The sequence below is a fragment of the Salmo salar genome, chromosome 09 (genome assembly GCF_965601325.2).
Source record: "Salmo salar chromosome 09, fSalSal1, whole genome shotgun sequence".
Lineage (NCBI taxonomy): Eukaryota > Metazoa > Chordata > Actinopteri > Salmoniformes > Salmonidae > Salmo > Salmo salar.
Window position 1 is genome coordinate 158,717,904 of NC_138299.1, and position 17,230 is coordinate 158,735,133.

Genomic DNA, 17,230 nt, shown 5'->3' on the forward strand with positions numbered 1-17,230 from the left:
GTGGACAGGTGAAGCGGAGAGGCCAGGTGGACAGGTGAAGCGCAGAGGCCAGGTGAGACGGAGAGGCCAGGTAGAGCGGAGAGGCCAGGTGCAGCAGAAAAGCAAGGTGGAGCGGAGAGGCCAGGTGAAGCGGAGAGGCCAGGTGAAGCGGAGAGGCCAGGTGGAGCGGAAAGGCCAGGTGGAGGAGGAGAGGCCAGGTAGAGCGGAGAGGCCAGGTGGAGCGGAGAGGCCAGGTGAAGCGGAGAGGCCAGGTGGAGCGGAGAGGCCAGGTGGAGCGGAGAGGCCAGGTGGAGCGGAGAGGCCAGGTGCAGCGGAAAGGCCAGGTGCAGCAGAAAGGCAAGGTGCACGGAGAGTCCAGGTGCACGGAGAGGCCAGGTGCAGAGGAGAGGCCAGGTGCAGCGGCGAGGCCAGGTGAAGCGGAGAGGCCAGGTGGAGCGGAGAGGCCAGGTGCATCATTGCGCATGAAAAAACACAGTCAAGACATGAGACACGCAGCTCAAAAAGCTCCCCTATTGGTCTGGTTTAGGCCACACCAATTGAACTTACTATATAACAGATGCCCCTCTTCACATTTCTCAAAATATTAAGTAAAAAAATATAAAATAAATAGTGAGTCATTTACAGTAATTCATATGAAACTCGTCTTTTTAAACCATTCTTTTTGACAAATGGAATGATGTGCTTTGCCTTTTGTAGTAGTTTGGTGGTTCGGTTAAATCGCAGTGAATCGAATCATGGGAATCAAAATAATACATTTGTGAATCGCAAACAGTAAAAATAAAACAAATTACACCCTTTTATTTGTGGTATAAACACAACCATCTAGAAGAAAAATAAACGCACACCTATTAAGGCGAGGTGCTGGCTAACGGAGTAGAAAACTAGAAAATAAGGGAGAGCCGCACACTCTAGGAGCTCAGATGCAAAAATGTAATATCCAACGTTTCCACAGCCAAGCTGTCTTCATCAGGGTATGATACTCCGTTAGCCAGCACCTCGCCTTAATAGGTGTACGTTTCCCTCACAATGTTTTAATCTGATTAGGTTACTTCAGAGTCTCCTGCAGTCTACCTGCAGAAGGAAACTGCTTCAATTTTTCCACATTTTTGTTGTGTTACAGACTAAATTTTAAATTGATTAGATTGAGATGTTATGTCACCGACCTACCCACAATACCCCACAATACCGATGGCAGGTGGAGGGGCGGCAGGTAGCCTAGTGGTTAGAGCGTTGGGCCAGTAACCGAAAGGTTGCTAGATTGAATCCCCGAGCTGACAATGTATAAATTTGCCGTTCTGCCCCTGAACAAGGCAGTTAAACCCACTGTTCCTAGGCCGTCATTGTAAATAAGAATATGTTCTTAAATGACTTGCCTAGTTAAATAAAGGTGTAAAAATTTATAAAAAATGAAATGCCTTGAGTCAATTGGTAGATGGGTAAAAAATTCCAAAGCAAACATTGAATATTCCTTTGAGCATGGTGAAGTTATTAATTACACCTTGGATGGTGTATCAATACACCCAATCACTACAAAGATACAGGGGTCCTTCCTAACTCAGTTGTCGGAGAGGAAGGAAACCGCTCAGGGATTTCACCATTAGGTCAATGGTGACTTTAAAACAGTTACAGAGTTTAATGGCTGTGATAGGAGAAAACTGAGGATGGATCAACAACATTGTAACTACTGCACAATACTAACCTAAATGACAGAGTGGAAAGAAGGAAGCCTGTACAGAATACAAATATTCCAAAACATGCATTCTGTTTGCAATAAGGCACTGAAGTAAAACTGCAAAAAATGTGGAAAAATAAATTCACTTTATGTCCTGAATACATGATGATATGTTTGGGGCAAATCCAACACAACACATCACTGAGTACCACTCTCCATATTTTCAAGCATAGTTGTGGCTGCGTCATGTTATGGGTATGTTTGTCATCGGTAAGGACAAGGTCGTTTTTTAGGATAAAAATAAACGGAATAGAGCTAAGCACAGGGTAAATCCTAGAGGAAAACCTGGTTCAGTCTGCTTTCCACCTAGACACTGGGAGATGAGTTCACCTTACAGCAGGACAATAACCTAAAACACAAGGTCAAATCTACACTGGAGTTGCTTACCAAGAAGATATTTAATATTCTTGAGTGGCCTAGTTACAGTTATGACTTAAATTGTCTTGAAAATCTACGGCAAGACTTGATAATGTCTAGCAATGAGCAACAACATTGTACAATCCAGGTGTGCAAAGCTTACCCAGAAAGACTCACAACTGTAATTGTTGCCAAAGGTGATTCTAACACGTATTGACTCAGGGGTGTGAATACTTATCTAAATTATGTTTTTGAAAACATGTTTTCACTTTGTCATTATGGGGTATTGTGTGTAGATGGGTGAGAAAAATATATATCCAGTACGAGGAAAAAAAATGTATGAAATGTATGCATTCAATACTGTAAGTCGCTCTGGATAAGAGCGTCTGCTAAATGACTAAAATGTCAATGTAAATATATTTGATCCATTTTGAATTCAGGCTGTAACACAACTAAATGTGGAATAAATCAAGGGGTTTCAATACATTTTTACTCCTGAAGTTATGTAGGAGTTTGACAGCTTTTAATTTTTTCACTAACTTGAAAACATTTCGAAAAACGTAATTCTCTTTTACACTATGGGGTGTTATTTAAAATCTCAATTTTTGAATTCAGGCTGTAACACAACAACATGTGGGGGGGGGGGGGGGGGGGAGCATTATTTTTACGAGGTGGAAGGCTGTGCAAATTGTTTTACTTCTCCGTCCTCTCTTTCTTTTGAAAAAGGTCAAAGGTAATCGAGGAGAGGTGAAAAGAGGAAACGTGGAAACAAATGCGCTTTGTATTAAATGAGACTCTCCTTATCCACAAATAACATTTACAGAGGAGGACTCACAAAATACATGTGTAAAGTTATAAAAATAAATGTTGCTAGCTGTGGCAGACATTTTATAGACATAACGATAAGTACAATGTTTTATCGATGTATGTATTTTTGCTAGGTAGTGTTAGCTAGCTCTAAATCAGCTGTACCAGCTACAAAACCCTGCATTGATTGTTCTTCTCAGGGCTCTGTACCTCTGTCTCTCCACCCCCACCCCCCCCACCACACACACACACAACCACATGCCTCCCATTACCACTCTACTCCCACTCAACCTGGCAGCCGCAGTCACGATGCACACACACCCTCAGCATCTTCAGCCTGCCAAGGGATCTTCTTGTGGATCTTCACACATGTACCCACACACACACACATACAGTTGAAGTCAGAAGTTTATATACACCTTAGGCAAATACATTTAAACTCGTTTCTCACAATTCCTGACATTTAATCCTAGTAAAAATTCACTGTCTTAGGTCAGTTAGGATCACCACTTTATTTTTAGAATGTGAAATGTCAGAATAATAATAGAGAATTATTTATTTCAGCTTTTATTTATTTTATCACATTCCCAGTGGGTCAGAAGTTTACATACACTCAATTAGTATTTGGTAGCATTGCCTTTAAATTGTTTAACTTGGGTCAAACGTTTTGGGTAGCCTTCCACAAGCTTCCCACAATAAGTTGGGTGAATTTTGGCCCGTAACTCTTGGCAGAGCTGGTCTAACTGAGTCAGGTTTGTAAGCCTCCTTGCTCACACACGCTTTTTCAGTTCTGCCCACAACTTCTCTGTAGGGTTGAGGTCAGAGCTTTGTGATGGCCACTCCAATACATTGACTTTGTTGTCCTTAAGCCATTTTGCCACAACTTTGGAAGTATGCTTGGGGTCATTGTCCATTTGGAAGACCCATTTGAGACCAAGCTTTAACTTCCTGACTGATGTCTTGAGATGTTGCTTCAATATGTCCACGTAATTTTCCTGCCTCATGATGTCATCTATTTTGTGAAGTGCACCAGTCCCTCCTGCAGAAAAGCACCCCCACAACATGATGCTGCCACCCCCTGTTCTTCACGGTTTGGATGGTGTTCTTTTGGCTTGCAAGCCTCCCCCTTTTCCCTCCAAATATAATGATGGTCATTATGGCCAAACAGTTATATTTTTGTTTCATCAGACCAGAGGACATTTCTCCAAAAAGTACGATCTTTGTCCCCATGTGCAGTTGCAAACCGTAGTCTGGCTTTTTTATGGCGGTTTTGGAGCAGTGGCTTCTTCCTTGCTGAGCGGCCTTTCAGGTTATGTCGATATAGGACTCGTTTACTGTGGATATAGATACTTTTGTACCTGTTTCCTCCAGCATCTTCACAAGGTTGATTTGCACTTCTCACACCAAAGTACGTTCATCTCTAGGAGACAGAACGCTTCTCCTTCCTGAGCGGTATGACGGCTGCATGGTCCCATGGTGTTTATACTTGCGTACAATTATTTGTACAGATGAACGTGGTACCTTCAGGCGTTTGGAAATTGCTCCCAAGGATGAACCAGACTTGTGGATGTCTGCAAATCTTTTTCTGAGGTCTTGACTGATTTCTTTTGATTTTCCCATGATGCCAAGCAGAGGCACTGAGTTGAAGGTAGGCCTTGAAATACATCCACAGGTACACATCCAATTGACTAAAATTATGTCAATTAGCCAATCAGAAGCTTCTAAAGCCATGACATCATTTTCTGGAATTTTCCAAGCTGTTTAAAGGCACAGTCAACTTAGTGTATGTAAACTTCTGACCCACTGGAATTGTCATACAGTGAATTATAAGTGAAATAATCCGTCTGTAAACAATTGTTGGAAAAATTACTTGTGTCATGCAGAAAGTAGATGTCCTAGCCGACTTGCCAAAACTATAGTTTGTTAACAAGAAATTTGTGGAGTGGTTGAAAAACGAATTTTAATGACTCCAACCTAAGTGTATGTAAACTTCTGACTTCAACTGTTCACTCACTCACTCACTCACTCACTCACTCACTCACTCACTCACTCACTCACTCACTCACTCACTCACTCACATACACAAACTGAAATAAATGTATCCCTCGTATTAGTTAGTATTGTCTGTATTAGTTAGTATTGTCTGTATTAGTTAGTATTGTCTGTATTAGTTAGTATTGTCTGTTCACCAGATCTGTATTAGTTAGTATTGTCTGTTCACCAGATCTGTATTAGTTAGTATTGTCTGTTCACCAGATCTGTATTAGTTAGTATTGTCTGTATTAGTTAGTATTGTCTGTTCACCAGATCTGTATTAGTTAGTATTGTCTGTTCACCAGATCTGTATTAGTTAGTATTGTCTGTATTAGTTAGTATTGTCTGTTCACCAGATCTGTATTAGTTAGTATTGTCTGTTCACCAGATCTGTATTAGTTAGTATTGTCTGTATTAGTTAGTATTGTCTGTATTAGTTAGTATTGTCTGTATTAGTTAGTATTGTCTGTTCACCAGATCTGTATTAGTTAGTATTGTCTGTTCACCAGATCTGTATTAGTTAGTATTGTCTGTTCACCAGATCTGTATTAGTTAGTATTGTCTGTTCACCAGATCTGTATTAGTTAGTATTGTCTGTTCACCAGATCTGTATTAGTTAGTATTGTCTGTTCACCAGATCTGTATTAGTTAGTATTGTCTGTTTACCAGATCTGTATTAGTTAGTATTGTCTGTTCACCAGATCTGTATTAGTTAGTATTGTCTGTATTAGTTAGTATTGTGTCTGTCATACGACAGTATGTAGAGCCAAACCACGGCCGTGTCTCAAATGGCACCCTATTGCCTATATATAGTGCACTACTGTTGACTAGTGCCCTTATATAGGGTATAGAATGCCATTTGAGACTCACCCCAGAACCTTTCAGATGTGTAATTTTCCCATGGCAGCGTTCTCTGCCCCCAAGACAACAATCCAATCCTAGAACCATGGATGTCGCAGGTCTTCACAAAATTTCAAAATTTCATTAAAATGTCAACAGGAGATGAAGGTAGATTGATACGACACAATTTACACATTTTACTCCGACAAACAAATGAACATGAGGAATACGCCGCCGTGATGACAGCGTTTACATCCGAGACGTGCGTGCTCTGAAATTGAAAATCTAGCGTCGGGCTTGAAGGCACCCCCATCAATTCCTACACAGAATCAAGATCCATCACCGTCTCATAAGAAGAAGGAGAGGAAGAAGGAGAGAGGAAGAAGGAGAGGAAGAAGGAGAGAGGAAGAAGGAGAGGAAGAAGGAGAGGAAGAAGGAGAGGAAGAAGGAGAGGAAGAAGGAGAGGAAGAAGGAGAGAGGAAGAAGGAGAGGAAGAAGGAGAGGAAGAAGCAGAGAGGAAGAAGGAGAGGAAGAAGGAGAGGAAGAAGGAGAGGAAGAAGGAGAGGAAGAAGGAGAGGAAGAAGGAGAGGAAGAAGCAGAGAGGAAGAAGGAGAGGAAGAAGGAGAGAGGAAGAAGGAGAGGAAGAAGGAGAGGAAGAAGGAGAGGAAGGAGAGGAAGAAGGAGAGAGGAAGAAGGAGAGGAAGAAGGAGAGGAACATGAAAACAAACTTGTATGTACCAGAAAACTTCCACAGTATGCTCATGGGGAACACTCCTCACACTGGCCACCAATATGGCCTGCTTCCCATGAGGCCCCTATTCCCTATTCAGTGAGATACTTTTGACCAGGGCTCATAGGAAATATGGTGCCATTTCGAACGAATACATGGGCAGTAGACGCAGGCAGAGAGGGGCATCTGGGATACTTCAGGGGGTATGAGGGGAGACTGTCTGGGGGATACTTCCAGTCTTATTGTTTGTCACTGGCCTACAAACAATACCGCTTCAGAGCCTGGTTCCTCTCTAGGTTTCTTCCTAGGTTTTGGCCTTTCTAGGGAGTTTTTCCTAGCCACCGTGTTTCTACACCTGCATTGCTTGCTGTTTGGGGTTTTAGGCTGGGTTTCTGTACAGCACTTTGTGACATCGGCTGATGTAAAAAGGGCTTTATAAATTTGATTGATTGATAATGTCAAAGTGGAAATATGTTTTGTGTGACATTTTTACAAATTCATTAAAAAGGAAAAGCTGAAATGTCTTAAGTCAATAAGTATTCCACCCATTTGTTATGGCAAGCCTAAATAAGTTCAGGAGTAAAAATGTGCTCAACAAGTCACATAATAAATTGCATGTACTCTGTGTGCAATAGTGTTTAACATGATTTTTTTTGAATGACTACCTCCTCTCTGCATCCCACACATACAATTATCTGTAAGGTCCCTCAGTTGAGCAGTGAATTTCAAACACAGATTCAACCACAAAGACCAGGGAGGTTTTCCAGAGATTTCACCATTAATGACTGTGATAGGAGAAAACTGAGGATGGATCAACAACATTGTAACTACTGCACAATACTAACCTAATTGACAGAGTGAAAAGAAGGAAGCCTATACAGAATACAAATATTCCAAGACATGTATCCTGTTTGCAACAAGGCATTAAAGTAAGACTGCAAAAAAATGTGGCAAAGCAATTCACTTTTTGTCCTGAATACAAATGTTATGTTTGGGGCAAATCCAATAAAGCACATTACTGAGTACCATTCTCCATGATTACAAGCATAGTGGTGGCTGCATCATGTTATGGGTATGCTTGTAATCATTAAGGACTGAAGAGTTTTTCAGGATAAAAAATATATTTAATGGAGCTAAGCACAGGCAAAATCCTAGAGGAAAACCTGTTTCAGTCTGCTTTTACAACAGACACTGGGAGATGAATTCACCTTTCAGCAGGACAATAACCTAAAACACAAGGCCAAATTTACACGGGAGATTCTTACCAAGAAGACTGTGAATGTTCCTGAGTGTCCGAGTTACAGTTTTGACTTAAATTGGCTTGAAAATCAATGGCAAGACCTGAAAATGTTTGTCGAGCAATGATCCACAACCAATTTGACAGAGCTTGAAGAATTTTGAAAATAATATTGGGCAAATGTTGCACAATCCAGGTGCGGAAAGCTGTTAGAGACTTACCCAGAAAGACTCACAGCTGTAATCACTGCCAAAGGTGCTTCTACAAAGTATTGGCTCAGGGGTGTGAATACTTATGTAAATGAGATATTTCGTAATTAAATTTTCAATACATTTGCAAAACATTTCTAAAACCATGTTTTCACTTTATCATAACGGGGTACTGATGGGTAATCCATTTTGAATTCAGGCTGTAACACAACAAATGTGGAATAAGTCAAAGGGTATGAATACTTTCTGCACTGTATCTAGGACAGTGTTATGGCAGCAGACAGGACATATCTACGACAGTGTGATGGCAGCAGACAGGACATATCTAGGACAGTGTGATGGCAGCAGACAGGACATATCTAGGACAGTGTGATGGCAGCAGACAGGAGAGTGTGGACATATCTAGGACAGTGTGATGGCAGCAGACAGGAGAGTGTGGACATATCTAGGACAGTGTTATGGCAGCAGACAGGACATATCTAGGACAGTGTGATGGCAGCAGGACATATCGAGGACAGTGTGATGGCAGCAGACAGGACATATCTAGGACAGTGTGATGGCAGCAGACAGGACATATCTAGGACAGTGTTATGGCAGCAGACAGGACATATCTAGGACAGTGTGATGGCAGCAGGACATATCGAGGACAGTGTGATGGCAGCAGACAGGACATATCTAGGACAGTGTGATGGCAGCAGGACATATCAAGGACAGTGTGATGGCAGCAGACAGGACATATCTAGGACAGTGTGATGGCAGCAGACAGGACATATCTAGGACAGTGTTATGGCAGCAGACAGGACATATCTAGGACAGTGTTATGGCAGCAGACAGGACATATCTAGGACAGTGTTATGGCAGCAGACAGGACATATCTAGGACAGTGTTATGGCAGCAGACAGGACATATCTAGGACAGTGTTATGGCAGCAGACAGGAGAGTGTGGACATATCTAGGACAGTGTGATGGCAGCAGACAGGACATATCTAGGACAGTGTTATGGCAGCAGACAGGACATAGAGGACAGTGTTATGGCAGCAGACAGGACATATCTAGGACAGTGTTATGGCAGCAGACAGGACATAGAGGACAGTGTGATGGCAGCAGACAGGACATATCTAGGACAGTGTGATGGCAGCAGACAGGACATAGAGGACAGTGTGATGGCAGCAGACAGGACATAGAGGACAGTGTGATGGCAGCAGACAGGACATATCTAGGACAGTGTTATGGCAGCAGACAGGACATATCTAGGACAGTGTTATGGCAGCAGACAGGACATATCTAGGACAGTGTGATGGCAGCAGACAGGACATATCTAGGACAGTGTTATGGCAGCAGACAGGACATATCTAGGACAGTGTTATGGCAGCAGACAGGACATATCTAGGACAGTGTTATGGCAGCAGACAGGACATATCTAGGACAGTGTTATGGCAGCAGACAGGAGAGTGTGGACATATCTAGGACAGTGTTATGGCAGCAGACAGGAGAGTGTGGACATATCTAGGACAGTGTTATGGCAGCAGACAGGACATATCTAGGACAGTGTTATGGCAGCAGACAGGACATATCTAGGACAGTGTTATGGCAGCAGACAGGACATATCTAGGACAGTGTTATGGCAGCAGACAGGACATATCTAGGACAGTGTTATGGCAGCAGACAGGACATATCTAGGACAGTGTTATGGCAGCAGACAGGACATATCTAGGACAGTGTTATGGCAGCAGACAGGACATATCTAGGACAGTGTGATGGCAGCAGACAGGACATATCTAGGACAGTGTGATGGCAGCAGACAGGACATATCTAGGACAGTGTTATGGCAGCAGACAGGACATATCTAGGACAGTGTTATGGCAGCAGACAGGACATATCTAGGACAGTGTTATGGCAGCAGACAGGACATATCTAGGACAGTGTTATGGCAGCAGACAGGACATATCTAGGACAGTGTTATGGCAGCAGACAGGACATATCTAGGACAGTGTTATGGCAGCAGACAGGACATATCTAGGACAGTGTGATGGCAGCAGGACATATCTAGGACAGTGTTATGGCAGCAGACAGGACATAGAGGACAGTGTTATGGCAGCAGACAGGACATATCTAGGACAGTGTTATGGCAGCAGACAGGACATATCTAGGACAGTGTTATGGCAGCAGACAGGACATATCTAGGACAGTGTTATGGCAGCAGACAGGACATATCTAGGACAGTGTGATGGCAGCAGGACATATCTAGGACAGTGTTATGGCAGCAGACAGGACATAGAGGACAGTGTTATGGCAGCAGACAGGACATATCTAGGACAGTGTTATGGCAGCAGACAGGACATATCTAGGACAGTGTTATGGCAGCAGACAGGACATATCTAGGACAGTGTTATGGCAGCAGACAGGACATATCTAGGACAGTGTTATGGCAGCAGACAGGACATATCTAGGACAGTGTGATGGCAGCAGACAGGACATATCTAGGACAGTGTGATGGCAGCAGACAGGACATATCTAGGACAGTGTTATGGCAGCAGACAGGACATATCTAGGACAGTGTTATGGCAGCAGACAGGACATATCTAGGACAGTGTTATGGCAGCAGACAGGACATATCTAGGACAGTGTTATGGCAGCAGACAGGACATATCTAGGACAGTGTTATGGCAGCAGACAGGACATATCTAGGACAGTGTGATGGCAGCAGGACATATCTAGGACAGTGTTATGGCAGCAGACAGGACATAGAGGACAGTGTTATGGCAGCAGACAGGACATATCTAGGACAGTGTTATGGCAGCAGACAGGACATATCTAGGACAGTGTTATGGCAGCAGACAGGACATATCTAGGACAGTGTTATGGCAGCAGACAGGACATATCTAGGACAGTGTGATGGCAGCAGGACATATCTAGGACAGTGTTATGGCAGCAGACAGGACATAGAGGACAGTGTTATGGCAGCAGACAGGACATATCTAGGACAGTGTTATGGCAGCAGACAGGACATATCTAGGACAGTGTTATGGCAGCAGACAGGACATATCTAGGACAGTGTTATGGCAGCAGACAGGACATATCTAGGACAGTGTTATGGCAGCAGACAGGACATATCTAGGACAGTGTTATGGCAGCAGACAGGACATATCTAGGACAGTGTTATGGCAGCAGACAGGACATATCTAGGACAGTGTGATGGCAGCAGACAGGACATATCTAGGACAGTGTGATGGCAGCAGACAGGACATATCTAGGACAGTGTTATGGCAGCAGACAGGACATATCTAGGACAGTGTTATGGCAGCAGACAGGACATATCTAGGACAGTGTTATGGCAGCAGACAGGACATATCTAGGACAGTGTTATGGCAGCAGACAGGACATATCTAGGACAGTGTTATGGCAGCAGACAGGACATATCTAGGACAGTGTTATGGCAGCAGACAGGACATATCTAGGACAGTGTGATGGCAGCAGGACATATCTAGGACAGTGTTATGGCAGCAGACAGGACATAGAGGACAGTGTTATGGCAGCAGACAGGACATATCTAGGACAGTGTTATGGCAGCAGACAGGACATATCTAGGACAGTGTTATGGCAGCAGACAGGACATATCTAGGACAGTGTTATGGCAGCAGACAGGACATATCTAGGACAGTGTGATGGCAGCAGGACATATCTAGGACAGTGTTATGGCAGCAGACAGGACATAGAGGACAGTGTTATGGCAGCAGACAGGACATATCTAGGACAGTGTTATGGCAGCAGACAGGACATATCTAGGACAGTGTTATGGCAGCAGACAGGACATATCTAGGACAGTGTTATGGCAGCAGACAGGACATATCTAGGACAGTGTGATGGCAGCAGACAGGACATATCTAGGACAGTGTTATGGCAGCAGACAGGACATAGAGGACAGTGTTATGGCAGCAGACAGGACATATCTAGGACAGTGTTATGGCAGCAGACAGGACATATCTAGGACAGTGTTATGGCAGCAGACAGGACATATCTAGGACAGTGTGATGGCAGCAGACAGGACATATCTAGGACAGTGTTATGGCAGCAGACAGGACATATCTAGGACAGTGTGATGGCAGCAGGACATATCTAGGACAGTGTTATGGCAGCAGACAGGACATAGAGGACAGTGTTATGGCAGCAGACAGGACATATCTAGGACAGTGTTATGGCAGCAGACAGGACATATCTAGGACAGTGTGATGGCAGCAGGACATATCTAGGACAGTGTTATGGCAGCAGACAGGACATATCTAGGACAGTGTTATGGCAGCAGACAGGACATATCTAGGACAGTGTTATGGCAGCAGACAGGACATATCTAGGACAGTGTGATGGCAGCAGACAGGACATATCTAGGACAGTGTTATGGCAGCAGACAGGACATAGAGGACAGTGTTATGGCAGCAGACAGGACATATCTAGGACAGTGTTATGGCAGCAGACAGGACATATCTAGGACAGTGTGATGGCAGCAGACAGGACATATCTAGGACAGTGTGATGGCAGCAGACAGGACATAGAGGACAGTGTTATGGCAGCAGACAGGACATATCTAGGACAGTGTTATGGCAGCAGACAGGACATATCTAGGACAGTGTTATGGCAGCAGACAGGACATATCTAGGACAGTGTTATGGCAGCAGACAGGACATATCTAGGACAGTGTGATGGCAGCAGACAGGACATATCTAGGACAGTGTTATGGCAGCAGACAGGACATAGAGGACAGTGTGATGGCAGCAGACAGGACATATCTAGGACAGTGTTATGGCAGCAGACAGGACATATCTAGGACAGTGTTATGGCAGCAGACAGGACATATCTAGGACAGTGTTATGGCAGCAGACAGGACATATCTAGGACAGTGTGATGGCAGCAGACAGGACATATCTAGGACAGTGTTATGGCAGCAGACAGGACATAGAGGACAGTGTGATGGCAGCAGACAGGACATATCTAGGACAGTGTTATGGCAGCAGACAGGACATATCTAGGACAGTGTTATGGCAGCAGACAGGACATATCTAGGACAGTGTGATGGCAGCAGACAGGACATATCTAGGACAGTGTGATGGCAGCAGACAGGACATATCTAGGACAGTGTGATGGCAGCAGACAGGACATAGAGGACAGTGTTATGGCAGCAGACAGGACATATCTAGGACAGTGTTATGGCAGCAGACAGGACATATCTAGGACAGTGTTATGGCAGCAGACAGGACATATCTAGGACAGTGTTATGGCAGCAGACAGGACATATCTAGGACAGTGTTATGGCAGCAGACAGGACATATCTAGGACAGTGTTATGGCAGCAGACAGGACATATCTAGGACAGTGTGATGGCAGCAGACAGGACATATCTAGGACAGTGTTATGGCAGCAGACAGGACATATCTAGGACAGTGTTATGGCAGCAGACAGGACATATCTAGGACAGTGTGATGGCAGCAGACAGGACATATCTAGGACAGTGTGATGGCAGCAGACAGGACATATCTAGGACAGTGTTATGGCAGCAGACAGGACATATCTAGGACAGTGTTATGGCAGCAGACAGGACATATCTAGGACAGTGTTATGGCAGCAGACAGGACATATCTAGGACAGTGTTATGGCAGCAGACAGGACATATCTAGGACAGTGTTATGGCAGCAGACAGGACATATCTAGGACAGTGTTATGGCAGCAGACAGGACATATCTAGGACAGTGTGATGGCAGCAGACAGGACATATCTAGGACAGTGTTATGGCAGCAGACAGGACATATCTAGGACAGTGTTATGGCAGCAGACAGGACATATCTAGGACAGTGTGATGGCAGCAGACAGGACATATCTAGGACAGTGTGATGGCAGCAGACAGGACATATCTAGGACAGTGTTATGGCAGCAGACAGGACATATCTAGGACAGTGTTATGGCAGCAGACAGGAGAGTGTGGACATATCTAGGACAGTGTTATGGCAGCAGACAGGACATATCTAGGACAGTGTTATGGCAGCAGACAGGAGAGTGTGGACATATCTAGGACAGTGTGATGGCAGCAGACAGGACATAGAGGACAGTGTTATGGCAGCAGACAGGACATATCTAGGACAGTGTTATGGCAGCAGACAGGACATATCTAGGACAGTGTTATGGCAGCAGACAGGACATATCTAGGACAGTGTGATGGCAGCAGACAGGACATAGAGGACAGTGTGATGGCAGCAGACAGGACATATCTAGGACAGTGTTATGGCAGCAGACAGGACATATCTAGGACAGTGTGATGGCAGCAGACAGGACATATCTAGGACAGTGTTATGGCAGCAGACAGGACATATCTAGGACAGTGTGATGGCAGCAGACAGGACATATCTAGGACAGTGTGATGGCAGCAGACAGGACATATCTAGGACAGTGTGATGGCAGCAGACAGGACATAGAGGACAGTGTTATGGCAGCAGACAGGACATATCTAGGACAGTGTTATGGCAGCAGACAGGACATATCTAGGACAGTGTTATGGCAGCAGACAGGACATATCTAGGACAGTGTTATGGCAGCAGACAGGACATATCTAGGACAGTGTTATGGCAGCAGACAGGACATATCTAGGACAGTGTTATGGCAGCAGACAGGACATATCTAGGACAGTGTGATGGCAGCAGACAGGACATATCTAGGACAGTGTTATGGCAGCAGACAGGACATATCTAGGACAGTGTTATGGCAGCAGACAGGACATATCTAGGACAGTGTGATGGCAGCAGACAGGACATATCTAGGACAGTGTTATGGCAGCAGACAGGACATATCTAGGACAGTGTGATGGCAGCAGACAGGACATATCTAGGACAGTGTTATGGCAGCAGACAGGACATATCTAGGACAGTGTTATGGCAGCAGACAGGACATATCTAGGACAGTGTTATGGCAGCAGACAGGACATATCTAGGACAGTGTTATGGCAGCAGACAGGACATATCTAGGACAGTGTTATGGCAGCAGACAGGACATATCTAGGACAGTGTGATGGCAGCAGACAGGACATATCTAGGACAGTGTTATGGCAGCAGACAGGACATATCTAAGACAGTGTTATGGCAGCAGACAGGACATATCTAGGACAGTGTGATGGCAGCAGACAGGACATATCTAGGACAGTGTTATGGCAGCAGACAGGACATATCTAGGACAGTGTGATGGCAGCAGACAGGACATATCTAGGACAGTGTGATGGCAGCAGACAGGACATATCTAGGACAGTGTTATGGCAGCAGACAGGACATATCTAGGACAGTGTTATGGCAGCAGACAGGACATAGAGGACAGTGTGATGGCAGCAGACAGGACATATCTAGGACAGTGTGATGGCAGCAGACAGGACATATCTAGGACAGTGTGATGGCAGCAGACAGGACATATCTAGGACAGTGTTATGGCAGCAGACAGGACATATCTAGGACAGTGTGATGGCAGCAGACAGGACATAGAGGACAGTGTGATGGCAGCAGACAGGACATAGAGGACAGTGTTATGGCAGCAGACAGGACATATCTAGGACAGTGTGATGGCAGCAGACAGGACATATCTAGGACAGTGTTATGGCAGCAGACAGGACATATCTAGGACAGTGTTATGGCAGCAGACAGGACATATCTAGGACAGTGTTATGGCAGCAGACAGGACATATCTAGGACAGTGTTATGGCAGCAGACAGGACATATCTAGGACAGTGTGATGGCAGCAGACAGGACATATCTAGGACAGTGTGATGGCAGCAGACAGGACATATCTAGGACAGTGTGATGGCAGCAGACAGGACATATCTAGGACAGTGTTATGGCAGCAGACAGGACATATCTAGGACAGTGTTATGGCAGCAGACAGGAGAGTGTGGACATATCTAGGACAGTGTTATGGCAGCAGACAGGACATATCTAGGACAGTGTTATGGCAGCAGACAGGACATATCTAGGACAGTGTGATGGCAGCAGACAGGACATATCTAGGACAGTGTTATGGCAGCAGACAGGACATATCTAGGACAGTGTTATGGCAGCAGACAGGACATATCTAGGACAGTGTTATGGCAGCAGACAGGACATATCTAGGACAGTGTTATGGCAGCAGACAGGACATATCTAGGACAGTGTGATGGCAGCAGACAGGACATATCTAGGACATTGTGATGGCAGCAGACAGGAGAGTGTGGACATATCTAGGACAGTGTTATGGCAGCAGACAGGGGAGTGTGGACATACAGTGCATTCGGAAAGTATTCAGACCCCTTGTCTTTTTCCACATTTTGTTATGTCACAGCCTTATTCTAAAATGAATTAAATAAAAACATCCTAATCAATCTACACACAATACCCCATAATGACAAAGGGAAAACAGGTTTTTAGAAATGTCTGCAAATGTATTAAAAATAGAAAACAGAAATACCTTATTTACATAAGTATTCAGACCCTTTGTTATGAAACTTGAAATTGAGCTCAGGTGCATCCTGTTTCCATTGATCATCCTTGAGATGTTTGTACAACTTCCCTGGAGTCCACCTGTGGTAAATTCAATTAATTGGACATGATTTGGAAAGGCACACACCTGTCTATATAAGGTCCCACAGTTGACAGTGCATGTCAGAGCAAAAACCAAGCCACGAGGTTGAAGGAATTGTCGAGGATTGCGTTGAGGCACAGATCTGGGGAAGGGTACCAAAAAATGTCTGTAGCATTGAAGGTTCCCAAGAACTCCAACGTTGTTAAATGGAAGAAGTTTGGAACCACTAAGAGTCTTCCTAGAGCTGGCCGCCCGGCCAAACGGAGCAATCGGGGAGAAGGTCACTCTGACGGAGCTCCAGAGTTCCTCTGTGGAGATGGGAGAACCTTCCAGAAGGACAACCATCTCTGCAGCACTCCATCAATCAGGCCTTTATGGTAGAGTGGCCAGACGGAAGCCACTCCTCAGTAAAAGGCACATGACAGCCCGCTTGGAGTTTGCCAAAAGGCACTGAAAGACTCACAGACCATGAGAAACAAGATTCTCTGGTCAGATGAAACCAAGATTGGAGTAAACCAAGGTTGGAGGAAATATGGCACCATCCCTACGGTGAAGCATGGTGGTGGTAGCATCATGCTGTGGGGATGTTTTTCAGCGGCAGGGACCGGGAGACTAGTCAGGATCGAGGGAAAGATGAACGGAGCAAAGTACAGAGAGATCCTTGATGAAAACCTGCTCCAGACCGCTCAGAACCTCATACTGGGG